The sequence below is a fragment of the Balaenoptera physalus genome (genome assembly GCF_965194825.1).
Source record: "Balaenoptera physalus genome assembly, chromosome: 4".
Lineage (NCBI taxonomy): Eukaryota > Metazoa > Chordata > Mammalia > Artiodactyla > Balaenopteridae > Balaenoptera > Balaenoptera physalus.
In genome coordinates this window covers 91,068,392-91,083,248 of record NC_138891.1, presented here as the reverse complement: position 1 = coordinate 91,083,248, position 14,857 = coordinate 91,068,392, and the positions used below count along the sequence as shown (strand labels likewise).

Sequence of the window (14,857 nt, the reverse complement as noted above, 5' to 3'; positions counted from 1 at the left end):
AAAAACCCAAAGTTAGCAGAAGGAAAGAAATCATAAAGATCAGAGAGGAAATAAATGAAATAGAAACAAAGAAAACAATAGCAAAGATCAACAAAACTAAAAGCTGGTTCTTTGAGAAGATAAGCAAAATTGATAAGCCATTAGCCAGACTCATCAAGAAAAAGAGGGAGAGGACTCAAATCAATAAAATCAGAAATGAACAAGGAGAAGTTACAACAGACACTGCAGAAATACAAAGCATCCTAAGAGACTACTACAAGCAACTTTATGCCAATAAAATGGACAACCTGGAAGAAATGGACAAATTCTTAGAAAGGTATAACCTTCCAAGACTGAACCAGGAAGAAACAGAAAATATGAACAGACCAATCACAAGTAATGAAATTGAAACTGTGATTAAAAATCTTCCAACAAACAAAAGTCCAGGACCAGATGGCTTCACAGGTGAATTCTATCAAACATTTAGAGAAGAGCTAACACCTATCCTTCTCAAACTCTTCCAAAAAATTGCAGAGGAAGAAACACTCCCAAACTCATTCTATGAGGCCATCATCACCCTGATACCAAAACCAGACAAAGACACTACAAAAAAAGAAAATTACAGACCAATATCACTGATGAATATAGATGTAAAAATCCTCAACAAAATACTAGCAAACAGAATCCAACAACACATTAAAAGGATCATACACCATGATCAAGTGGGATTTATCCCAGGGATGCAAGGATTCTTCAATATACGAAAATCAATCAATGTGATACACCATATTAACAAATTGAAGAAGAAAAACCATATGATCATCTCAATAGATGCAGAAAAAGCTTTTGACAAAATTCAACACCCATTTATGATAAAGACTCTCCAGAAAGTGGGCATAGAGGGAACCTACCTCAACATAATAAAAGCCATATATGACAAACCCACAGCAAACATCATTCTCAATGGTGAAAAACTGAAAGCATTTCCTCTAAGATCAGGAACGAGACAAGGATGTCCACTCTCACCACTATTATTCAACATAGTTCTGGAAGTCGTAGCCATGGCAATCAGAGAAGAAAAAGAAATAAAATGAATACAAATTGGAAAAGAAGAAGTAAAACTGTCACTGTTTGCGGATGACATGATATTATACATAGAGAATCCTAAAACTGCCACCAGAAAACTGCTAGAGCTAATTAATGAATACGGTAAAGTTGCAGGATACAAAATTAATGCACAGAAATCTCTTGCATTCCTATACACTAATGATGAAAAATCTGAAAGAGAAATTATGGAAACACTCCCATTTACCATTGCAACAAAAAGAATAAAATACCTAGGAATAAACCTACCTAAGGAGACAAAAGACCTGCATGCAGAAAACTATAAGACACTGATGAAAGAAATCAAAGATGATACCAACAGATGGAGAGATATACCATGTTCTTGGATTGGAAGAATCAACATTGTGAAAATGAGTATACTACCCAAAGCAATCTACAGATTCAATGCAATCCCTATCAAATTACCAATGGCATTTTTTATGGAGCTAGAACAAATCATCTTAAAATTTGTATGGAGACACAAAAGACCCCGAATAGCCAAAGCAGTCTTGAGGGAAAAAAACGGAGCTGGAGGAATCAGACTCCCTGACTTCAGACTATACTACAAAGCTACAGTAATCAAGACAATATGATACTGGCACAAAAACAGAAACATAGATCAATGGAACAAGATAGAAAGCCCAGAGATAAACCCACGCACCTATGGTCAACTAGTCTATGACAAAGGAGGCAAAGATATACAATGGAGAAAAGACAGTCTCTTCAATAAGTGGTGCTGGGAAAACTGGACAGCTACATGTAAAAGAATGAAATTAGAATACTCCCTAACACCATACACAAAAATAAACTCAAAATGGATTAGAGACCTAAATATAAGACTGGACACTATAAAACTCTTAGAGGAAAACATAGGAAGAACACTCTTTGACATAAATCACAGCAAGATCTTGTTTGATCCACCTCCTAGAGTAATGGAAATAAAAACAAAAATAAACAAATGGGACCTAATGAAACTTCAAAGCTTTTGCACAGCAAGGGAAACCATAAACAAGACAAAAAGACAACCCTCAGAATGGGAGAAAATATTTGCAAACGAATCAACGGACAAAGGATTAATCTCCAAAATATATAAACAGCTCATTCAGCTCAATATTAAAGAAACAAACACCCCAATCCAAAAATGGGCAGAAGACCTAAATAGACATTTCTCCAAAGAAGACATACAGACAGCCATGAAGCACATGAAAAGATGCTCAACATCACTAATTATTAGAGAAATGCAAATCAAAACTACAATGAGGTATCACCTCACACCAGTTAGAATGGGCATCATCAGGAAATCTAGAAACAACAAATGCTGGAGAGGGTGTGGAGAAAAGGGAACCCTCTTGCACTGTTGGTGGGAATGTAAATTGATACAGCCACTATGGAGAACAATATGGATGTTCCTTAAAAAACTAAAAATAGAATTACCATATGACCCAGCAATCCCACTACTGGACATATACCCAGAGAAAACCGTAATTCAAAAAGACACATGCACCCCAATGTTCATTGCAGCACTATTTGCAATAGCCAGGTCATGGAAGCAACCTAAATGCCCATCAACAGAGGAATGGATAAAGAAGATGTGGTACATATATACAATGGAATATTACTCAGCCATAAAAAGGAACGAAATTGAGTCATTTGTTGAGACGTGGATGGATCTAGAGACTGTCATACAGAGTGAAGTAAGTCAGAAAGAGAAAAACAAATATCGTATATTAATGCATGTATGTGGAACCTAGAAAAACGGTACAGATGAGCTGGTTTGCAGGGCAGAAGTTGAGACACAGATGTAGAGAACGGACATATGGACCCCAAGGGGGGAAAACTGCGGTGGGGTGGGGATGGTGGTGTGCTGAATTGGGCGATTGGGATTGACATGTATACACTGATGTGTATAAAATTGATACCTAATAAGAACCTGCAGTATAAACAAACAAACAAACAAAACAACTAATACTAAACTTTCATTGGGTTATTTGTATGGAAATATGTTAATATAAATGTTTGAGACATTACATGAAATTTCTAAAAATCTTATATGTTCTGGTATAATATTATAAGTCATAATCCTAGTTATTACCTTAAAATGTATATCTCAGAAATAACTAATTTTCTTGTCAACTGCATTATTATGAACTTTCATCAAACCTTTAACTGTGGTCATTTTTAAGTCTTTTGTCATGTACAGACAGTTCTGGGTGTACTCTGATGCTTTTGCAAATATGTTCCTATAAAAGGGTTTCATCTTTAAGAAATTCATGGAAAAGACTCTGACAAGTACAGGTTTCTGGTAACTGACTGTACTGCTGAACTGAATGAATAAGCATTTTCAGAACTCTAATGAAAAACTGATGAACTCATAAAAGTGCTAACAAAAGATCAAGATGAAAAAAAAATTAATTACATGGGACTGAGTGAACTGATGAGGATGAGTATAATTTTTGTGACTTTCTGTCTGAATTAAAAAAAAAAAAATCCCACAAGGACTCAGAGGCAAAGAATATACAAATCAATTTTCACTGCAAAGTAAAGGAGCTGTTACAGTGGAGGATTACTGGACTGAATGTCAATATTATGACATAGTATGAGTGTGTTTCATGTTTGGTAATTGCAATCATTGTTGCTTTTGTTGTGGTCATCCATGTACAATGCTTGGTGTCAGTCTATTTATCTCTTGTAAAAATAAAATACAGTGTGTGTGTGTGAAAAAAAAAAAAAGAAACTGATTTGGTGCCTATTTATCCAGCGTTCCTGGTTTTAAATAATTTGAGGGATTTTTTTCATATTCCTTAATCTTGTCTATTGACATTTTATAGAAGATTTTAAAAATATTTATATTTATTCTCTTAGATTCGGTTGGGAAGTGTTTAAAATATTTAATCCACCATACTTCTCAAACTATAAATAATGATAGCTCTTTATCTATTATGTGTTTTATTTAATCCCAATTTTTCCCCAAATGTTCCTTATTCAAAAGAAAGATTGCATATTTTAGTAACCGGATAATTTAAATAAAACCAACTTTCAATAAAAATCTAACTTACCCAAAAATTCTCCTGGGAGAAAAGCTCCCTGTTGATGAGAAGGGAAAAAGTTTAACTGTAGTCCAGGAAGAAAAACCTATTTGTCTCCAAAACGTTTTCTTTTTTAAAGCCAACTTGCTGCTTTCCTTTGTTATCTAATACAATCTTGATGCTAGCAAAACTTTTATCACTTTCTGGTTTATCCATAATCGATGCTACTTCTAGGGCCTTCATGTTTCTTTCTACTGATCTTTTCTCTGTCTCCTTTCCATCCCCACAGGATATTTTGAATGCTTTTATGGTAGGGCAGCATTCAATCCATTGGAACGTAGATAAATGCATTTCCAAGGTTCCCATTTACATTATTTTTCCTGTGAAAGACACTGAAGGACTAAAAAGTTTTCACTGACCCCTGAAATACCTTAGCCTCAACTGTTCCTCTTCACCTCTTACTAAACCAAATTGTCCCATCATTGGCTGCTAAACCATGGCCCCAATTTTGATGTCCCTGCATTTTGTCCTGTGATTAACACAACCTCAGTTTTCTCATACCTTTCAATAACTTATACAGTGAAATTTGACCTTCCTTAATGTTGCCTATAAAATCTTTAAGTGTCTTTTCCCTCTAGAACACTCAACTTGAGCATTCATCACACTGTAACTTTTAAAATAAATGCTTCGGTTAACTCCTTTTGTTTTTCTTCTCCTTTCACACACCTTTGTTTAATAAATGCTTATTAAGTTTCCAGGCAATGAGGACCTTAGTTGCTATGGTGACAAAGTGAATAAATATGATACCTGCCCTCAAGCCTTTTTAAAAATCATATAGATAAGTAAATAGGTTCCATGTGATTTGAAACTTCTTCACATCCACTGGCAACTGAAGAAATATAATCCCAGTCTGGGTAAACTTGGCCTCTACAGATGAATAAGAGAAAAAATATGAGGGCATATCTGACTCATATGGAGATGGTAAATCTTTGTTTCCGGGGATGGGAGTTCCTTGTATAACATGCAGGGAGAAAATACATTTCCACAGAGGAAGACATCTGATCTTCATATAAAATAGGCTCCTCTTAAGGAATTTTATCCTTCAACACTCTTCCAGAGTTGGGTAGGAGATCCTGGCAAATTTACATCTTCCAGAAAAATTTTGAAAAATGGGTATGTAAAAGTTAGATGGATTCATTTACTGTTTTTTAAGGAAATGTAAATATTTTAAACAGACCACTGGAGTGGCAACCAAATCGACGTATCTGAGGTTTCTCAAAACACATTAGAGAATCTTCACCTTCAGATTCCTTTGACTTGTTAGAACCTGGAAGCTGAAGCAATTAACCTCAGGGTTATTGTCTCCAGCTCTAAATAACTATTTAATAACTTAAAGAAACCCTCATTGTGTACTCCATTGTTTTAGAATTCTAAAATTATTCAAAAATTAGTGTTCTTCACCCAATAAATTATATGCTTTTGGAATGTTATAGTTTAAATTTGATTATGCATAGCTCTCATCCAAGAATTTAACATGGGAGAAATAAGACTCTATATCTATATATTACACTAGCTATGTTCTTATATTGCTGTTCTATAATGAAGGAAAGCCTGGTCTGTGACTGCTGGAATACAGGCCTGAGTTTTCCCTTGTGTGGCTGTATGTAACTTCCTTACACGATACTCCTTGACTCTGCTGGCAACTGTCTCCGCTTCTGTTTTGCTGACCTCACTATAATTTTACTTCACCCTGCTGTGGAACAATGGGGCAACTGGGAGTAAAGACAGGGCAAGACTGGTGATAATGGCAGGATTTTATTGCATTATTGCAGTAGTGTGCCTTTTTTTTTTTTTGTAAAAGTTGAGGATATCATGCAGAAGAGAGGGTTGCCTTGTCTAACCACTCTGTTCCTATGAGATAGATATCCGGTGTCATCCCCATTCTGTTACTGGGGAAAAGGCCCTGTTGCAAGAGAACTGGCCCAAAGGCACTCTTAAAAATCACAATAATACAGGAGGAGCTTGCATCTGAGTAGACGTTTGAGTGTCTACTATGAACAAGGGGCTTTGTTAAGGAAATCACACTCCTGTACAGAGCAAAATCGCCAACTCCTAGGGGGAAAAGTCAGGAATAGTTGTATTGGTATTGAGAGGATATAAGGGTCTGGCAGATACTGAGTCTCTCTGGAACTAGAAGATTCAGAGGAAGTCTTGTAAAATGCACTTGAAAGATCAGCAGACTGGTAGCATAGTTTCATTTCAAAAAGGAGCAATTCAACATTTCAGTGTCTGCAGTGAGTCAAGCACCTTACAAATGCTCTTGTTTAATCTTCTGTACCACCCTGTGAGGTGGATGTTTCCCAGGTCTCACAGATGAGATAACTGCAGTGTAAAGGTCAAATAGCCAAAGAGACAGTAAAGGACTTCTGCTTCCAGGAAGACCAAGTGGAAGTACTTGTCTCTTTTTCTCCCACTAAGTATCAATACAGTAAAAACACTGAACACTGCATGCAGAACAAATATAAGGCTCTGAAAGGTAGAAAGAGGAAGGACAACAGGCTAGGAAACCCAGGACCCAAGGAGCTACAGTTTGGAGAATTCCCTGAGTTTTCTCTCAGCCTCTTGTATCCTAGACTTACAGCTGAAGAGACTGGCAACCGGAAATGCCAACAGGCACAGAGCAAAGGGCCCAAATAAAAGCCTGATCTCTCTACAAAACAGACCAGAAAGGGAAAACCTAGCAAGACAGAAAACTTTTAGACAGTAACCTCTCTAGTCAGACCAAACATCACAGAAAAATGGTGGTGGAAAGCCAAGACTTGCACCTTCTGGAGGCTGTAAGGAAGTGCCCCGCCCTCCCTCAGGGATGGTGGCAGAGAAGGCTGAATAGGAAGCTGGGACGTTCTTCCTTCCTAGGCAATAAGGAGAACTTTGCCCACCCCCGCCCAGAGTGCCAATGGAGACTCTGTGGGAGCCTGGACTTCCACCTCCACTCTGTAGTAATGAAGTGGTATCCCTGCCTTTCCCCATTGAAGCTGTAGCAGAAAAAGCCAACTAAAATACAATGTAAAAGTAAGATCTAGAGTCTCATAAATTAAGAACATTTGCTCTGCAAAAGTCTCTGTTAAGAGGATGAAAAGACAAGTTACAGATAGAGAGAAAATATTTGTAAACCATGTATCTGACAATGGACTAGTATCTAGAATATGTAAAGTATGCTTAAAACTTAACAGTAAAAAGACAAATCATTAGAAAATGGGAAAAAACATGAACAAACGTTTCACTTGAATATATAAATAAATAAGCACATGAAAAGATATTCAACATTGTTAGACGTCAGGGAAATGCAAATTAAAACCACAATGAGATGTCACTACCTACCTATCAGAATAGCTAAATAGTGATAGCACCAAATGCTGGTTAAAAAAAATAGTGACACCAAATGCTTTTGAAGATTTAGAGAAATTGGATCACTCATATTGCTAATGAATCACTCATACTGCTGGAGGGACTATAAATGGTACAGCTATTCTGGGAAACAGGCAGTTTCTTAAAAAACAAAATATCGCACTCCTGGGTATTTATCCCCCCAAAATGAACAACTATGTTCACTCAGAAACCGGTTCGTAGATACTTATGGCAGATTTATTCATAACAGCCAAAAACTGAAGTCAGCCCTGATGTCCTTCAACTCGTGAATGGTTAAACTAGAGTACCCACACTATAGAATATTACTTAGTAATGAAAAGGGATGAATTACTGATACATGCATCAACCTGGATGAATCGCCAGAGAATTATGCTGAGTTTAAAAAGCCAATCCCGAAAGGTAATATACTCTCTGATACCATTTATAAGACATTCTCAAAATGACAAAATTAAAGAGATGGAGAACAGATTAATAAATACCAGGGGTTAAGCAGGGTGAGAGGAGGGAGGTAAATGTGGCTTAAAAGGTCAATATGAGGTGGTGATGGACATGTTCTGTGTCTTGACTGTATGAATATTAATACCCTAGTTGTTACAGATTGAATTTTATCTCCCCCAGCATAGTTCATATATTGAAATCCTAATCACCAGTACCTCAGAATGTAATCATATTTGGAGATTGGGTCTTTAAAGAGGTACTTAAGTTAAAATGAGATCATTAGGGCGGGCCCTAATCCAATATGACTGTTTTCCTTATAAGAAGCGGAAATCTGGACACAGACATATACAGAGGGAAGACATAAGGACACAGGGAGGAGATGGCCATCTACATGCTGAGAAACCAACCCTGACATCACCTTGAGGTGTTCAGCTCACCTGAACTTTAGCTTCTGAGGCCAAGAGGCCTCAGAAGGAACCAATCCTGCTGACAACTTGTTCTCAAACTTCTAGACTCCAGAACTATGAAGAAATAAATTAATGTGGTTTAAGCCACCCAACCTGTGGTACTTTGTTATGGCAGCCCTAGCAAACTAATACATTAGTTATGATACTATACTACAGTTTTGCAAGATGCCACCTTTCAGGGAAACTGGGTAAAGGGTACATAGGATCTCTTTGTATTATTTCTTACAACTTTACATTAATCTATAATTATCTCAAAAAGGGAAAAACGAAAAACAAAAGTGGTTCTGAGTTTCAAATGCAGGTCTTTCTGTTGCTAAAGTTATACTAAAAAACTGACACAAACTTTTGATACAGTCCTGTGTCAAAGGGCCATCAATTCTGAGGCTGAGTCAAAAATCCAAACTATGAATTCAGACTTAGGTGATTGAAGTGGGTGCTGACCTAGAGTCTTAGTGGTGACAGGTCAAAGGTAGCATTTTGCACTGGGGTTTTCTGATTTTCTTTATTTTGGATCAATACTTACTGACTACTTTCTTCCATATAGAAAGGACTCTATTTCATAGTCCCATACCTGAGAGTGGGGAGTGACCTCAAGTTCTGTTGCTTTCATATATAAGTGAATCTACATCACCAAATCTTAAAGGTATTTGACACCACACAGTGTTCTGTGGCTTTCCAAAAGTCATACTGCATAGTTTTAAGTCCAACTATTTCATAGTGATTAAGAATATATCGCTTGTTACAGATATTTTTGGTACCACATAGACCTGAAATGCATGTCAGCTACATTGGGTCTTCTATTGAAAATAGTAATCTGAACTGAAGAAATAGTAGTCTGTTTCCATGCTTAAAAAATAAAAATCTAAAAGACAAAATCTCTCTGTTGAACTTGGGATGCTTCTGTCTGTTTCTTATGCAGTTAAGGGATTTTTGTAAGGATTTTAGAGGTAATTTTGACTTTGCGAGTGTTTTGTTTTATCTGCTGACTTTAGAAATTAACCTCCTCATAAAATCCAATCCTACTTTGCTATTTTCACACTTCTTTTGTCTGAAAGTATTCATTAACATTTCGCGTAATTGCCCCCTTTCAAGAGCAAGTATATAATTTCCTACAGAGTGAAGACTTCATAATGCATACCCAATAAAGTCCATCCCGTCTGCCAGTAGTTGAGGCCTTAGTCTTACAATTTTTCTGCCGTGGATCCTGTTGAATCTTGTTGGCCATCTGCACTGTTAAAAGGTGACCACCATTAGTGGCTGTTTATGATTTCTATTATTCCTCAGTCATTGTTCTCCTATGAACTTCTGGCTCTTTTCTCTATACTGCTAGTGATTGTTGCCAAGTCAACATATAAGATTTTAAGCAAAATTGATCAGAGTACTTTCAAAGCTTTGTTTTTACCAAGATAGCCATGTAAATATGAATCTAATTTTGATAATAAAATTGAAGAATAGGGAAAGCCATGGTAATGTACCTATGAGAACCTATTTTCTAGTGGAATATGAAGTCAAGGATGGGCTTATTGAAAAAAAGATATTTTACTTTCTGACTAAGGAGTAAATTATATAGAACTTCAAGAAGAATTTTTTTTAATCAGGTATACATTTTTTTTCTCAGACGTTAAAAGCAATCATGGAAACAGATTTCACTTTATTATTTTTTCCACTGACATGACCTATTATTATTTTTATGTTCAAACAAACTACACTTTAAACGCTTTTTAAAAGTTGTAGTATTATTAATCATATGGATAATTCTGGTGTTCATAGACTAGTAACTGATACCTTTTTATAGGTTTCTCTATTTCAGGCTTTGAGAGAAATAGATTCCTTGGCCACTCTATAGAGACTCTATGTGTTCTTTAGGAAAACCCTGGAAAAAATTCAGTCAGTTTTTCCACACTGATGAATGTTTCAGCCAGGATATCTAAGATCCAGAAGCGGGTCTTCATTTCTTTTTTTCAAATTTATAACGTAACACACTGCATCTCAATCTTTAGTGACAAACAATCACAGTAATGTTTACATGCAGGCTGCTTGATTTCTGGTATCTGTCAAATATTATAAAATGAGCTTTGTTGGCTCTTAAATCAGAAGCACTGTGGCTAACTGATCTGATAGTCTGCATAAGCTGCATCGAACTGTTCCTTTTGTATTACTATTTATACTTAGATTTGTCCTTTCCAAATCAAAAATAGTTTCACATTTGGCAGTTGGTTTTTCTTAATCCTATGCTGGTATGTAAAGCTGATAGCAATACGGTACTTCATCCAAGAGATTTCATTAATTTTTTGTACCAGAAACAAACAAATATGAATGACCACGTTCCATCTTTCTAAAATTAATGAAAGCAAATCCCCATTAATACATATATGTATATATAATTACAATGGGTAAATGTTGATATTATTGCTATTATAAACCTCAAAGCTATAAGGACATCATTGTATTTTCTCCATTCTGTGAGACTGTTTAAATTAGCCATCAATATATATAAAATAAGAAGCCATAAGAATAAAAATTTTACTTTTTAAAATTTATTTATTTATTTATTTTTGGATGCGTTGGGTCTTCACTGCCGTGTGTGGACTTTCTCTATCTACAGCAAGTGGGGGCTACTGTTCGTTGCGGTGCGTGGGCTTCTCATTGCAGTGGCTTCTCTTGTTGTGGCTCACAAGCTCTAGGCACACGGGCTTCAGTAGTTGTGGCACGCAGGCTCTAGACGGCATGTGGGATCTTCCCGGACCAGGGCTCGAACCCGTGTCCCTTGCATTGGCAGGTGGATTCATAACCACTGCACCACCAGAAGTCCTAAAATTTTTACTTTTTATTAGAAAACATAGGATGAAAAAAAAACAGCCAGGAAGGTTTATAGATGTGGAACTCTATAAACTGATCCTAGAAATGTCATTGGGTACAGATAGCTACTTCCAGCTCTTTTAAATCATCTGCAGAAGGGCAATTTATGTATTTCTCTTCATATTTACATATATATCATTCTTCTTAAATAATTGCTACCTTAAAAGTAACCACAATTTTCCATTATTAAGCACCTAATGTGTTCAAGGCTCTATAGAGCTTATAGAAGTTATACTTGATATTCATATATTAAATCTTATAGCTGTTTGTGATTGTAAGTGGAAAAAAAAATGAGTATTGAGTTTTAGGTCTGGTGATTAATAGGGTGATAAGAAGAATGAACCAGAAATTGAAAGAATGTGTTTATAGCCTCTTGTAACTTGGGTTCCTCCAAGAAGCAGAGCCTGAGATAAGTCTTTCATGCAAGTAGTTGATTTGGTTAAGGGACCCAAATAACAGAGGGGCGCTGAGAAGAGTGAAAGAAGGAAGGAGGGAGAGCTAACCCACGGGTGTGTTCTTGAGTTGGCTATTCCTGTGGGCAACTGGGGCTTAGTCTTGGTGGAGATGTTTTAAGGAACCATGTAGATGACCCTTCTGAATTGTCAACCAGAGACACTGAAGAAAGGAGCAACTTGACCCCTACAGGCTAAAATTAACACTGGAGGGTGTTAATTTTTTCTCCTTTGGGATTCTCTCTAGGAAGCAGAGAATCCCTGGGACAAGCAAGACAGACACGCAGAATAGCTGAGATGAGGCACCGTCAAGAACACCTATGCACAGCTAGTGGTTGATTCAACAGTGGCCAGAGCCAAAAGGTGGGCTGATGGGATGCGAGAGGGGAATGTGATGCCCATCGTTGACATTTATTCACTAGGTGCATTACTTGTTCACTCTTAGCACCTGTTTCCTCATCCTTAAAGAGTCAGGGGGTAACCTACCCTGCCCCTTTCCCAGGGTTAAGGATTTGTAAAAGCACATGAAAGCAATTTAAATGATAATGCACTATAAAACTGAAAATAGTTGAGGCTGTTCTAGACATGAGACATGTAAAAATACAGGGAAAACAGAGAACAAAGGGGGGGTCACAGAAAGAATCTAGAAGGACACAAGAAGCCCCTTCATATGATGTGACAGTTGTGTAGCAACCAAGGACCAGGACAGGGAGACACGCACAAATGATGACGAACATCACATTTAGTATCTAGGAAAATAAGTGTGTGAATTTAACAGATCAAATTTTCTACTAGCTAGTATTAGGAGATTGTTTCTTGTTAGAAATAAATATTGATTGAATTGATTTAGCAAATGCCTAATACATAATGCTTAGTCTGCCTCTCAGACCAATTTAAGATCATCTACATTTTAGTCATGTCTGTCTACCCCTCAGCTTTAGAGCTCAAATTCACTTTATTCTGCAGTGCTTTGACAATTAAAAGACTCTAGCTGGATTATTAATTTCAGTCCTATTTGATCTCTGAGGATTCAGCCAGTAGCTACTCTCCCATCCTCAAGTTACATGACAGTTACACTTTTATTTCTTCAGAACTTTTGCAAATGTAATAAGTGTTAAATGCCAGTGTTACTTTAAATTCTCTTCTGAGCCTTAGTGTAGGTGCACGATAGATACAATCAGTGTTAACCATGTCCCGTGTGCCGTTTCTCCTCCCAGCAATTGGAAGGCACTATGGAGGAACTAGGCAGAGGAGAGCCTAAACTGGTGCATACTTGAATGGCTAACAGATCTCAAAGCCTAACAGCTGAATCTCTTCAAGCAGAGGCCCTATGGGCTTCCCTAATCTAGGTTCCTAATGGCCCGTCCTACTTCCTTTCAGGTACCCTGTCCTGGAGAGGTGGTGACAAATACATCCCAAGGGAAAGGTACATAACCTAAAGCTGTTAATCTAGTCTTCAGTCGTGGTATAAATGTTGAGGTAACTTTATCTGTGACATCGACCTCAGAGCAAACCTCATATCTCATCTACTGATATTCTTAAAAACCTTAATTCTATTTTTACTTCAGCTTGAACGGTCTTTGCATAATAAATATCTATATGGTATTTCATCTTAAAACTTCAAAAATGTTCAAAGAATATCTAGTTCTTCTATTTTGAGATCCTGTGAAAGTCTGTTCTCCCCATGTGTGGGCTTTAGGATCTTAGCTATTTCCTTAAACTCATATTAGAGTGGCTGTGGTGTACTGGGAACTGTGTGGCCCTGGGGATTCAGAGGTGAAAGCTGGGATTGGCTGCATCTTTAAAGGCAGTCCCAGTTTGATCTTATTTCATAATGGATCTTACTAAATAGTGATAAAAGGTGGCATGGGTGACTTTGGGGATCCTGGGAGGGGAGCAGTGACCTCCAGTTCAGCTTCCAGGGGGTAGTAAAAGGCTCACCACTGATGCGTACTGAGTAGAAGAAGGAGGGCAAGAAAGAGAGGGAAGGAGTTCTCCTCAATGTACCTGCCTTCTCCTCCAAGTGTCTCCATTGGTAGGAGGCTAAGGTGGATATGGGCAGTAATGCACGAAGGCTAGAAAACTAGGCAGGGCCATAGGATCAAGGGCCCTTTTTTTTTTTTTTCCTGGAGCATAATTGCTTTACAATGTTGTGTTAGTTTCTGCTGTACAACAGAGTGAATCAGTTATATGTTTGTATTCCTTTTGATCCAGACAAAAGAGTCCTGTTGAAGTCCTGTTGAAGAGTCCAATGTCCTCGTGAAGTAACAAGCAAATACTGACCACCTACTATGCGCTACTATGTAGTAGGCACAATGCTAGTTGTTGGGATACAGGGGTGAGTAAAGCATGGTCCCTAGTATCTACCACACATGTGAGTGTGTGTGTGTGAAAGAGAGGGAGAAGGAAACACCCAATAATTATAATAACGATATGTGATGTGATGTGATAGAATAAAGCAGAGGCACTGCTAAGCTCTCCCCCATGGAGTCCAGGGAAGTCTTTACAAAGAAAGCTAGCCTCTGAAGCTGAGTTTGTTTATCTTGGGTATTCTAGCAACCAGAATTGCAATGAGAATTGTGGGTGCAGATAAGCTATGACTCTGTGTACGGTTATGGCTCTTTTTCATGGAACCGTCAGCATCCACTGCAATCAGCAGCAGAATTATCTTTATGACTCTGTAGCAAATTAGGCTTGCTCTGGACCTGGAGGTCAGAGAGCAGTCCCACCCAAGGGAGCTGCCTGAATCATGCTGATGGTGAAGGCTGGCACACAGAGAATGGAAACCGGAGTGCACTAGCTACTCCATTATATTATCTGTAACTAGGCATTCTGATTTATGGACCTTAAACATGGGTGGGGTCAGGAGTCCTGTGTAACATCATTAGTTTCCTTGATCTACTAGAGGTAAGTAATCAAATATGCCTTAGACTTTACTTTCTCAGATTGCATTCATCATCACAACCTCTGACACCTGAATTCAACCTGTATTCTTATAGACTGCTTAGCGTTTGGCTGGAAGGCATAAATTTCTAAGTAAGGTAAGAAATTTTTTCTAAGCTGCTTATATCTAAAACTTAAAATAGGGCATGAATGAATAAAA

The 14,857-nt window shown here is 37.5% G+C and overlaps 1 protein-coding gene across 1 annotated transcript in view; it reads right to left on the bottom strand.

Annotated features, from left to right (window-relative positions):
- Positions 1 to 3,076: 3,076 nt before the first annotated feature.
- The window catches only part of MYH15 (myosin heavy chain 15), a gene marked incomplete at its 5' end in the record, with an annotated part of 275,049 nt that continues 263,268 nt past the window's right edge, over positions 3,077 to 14,857 (bottom strand). Inside the window, 1 exon segment of the mRNA XM_082460984.1 lies at positions 3,077 to 3,120.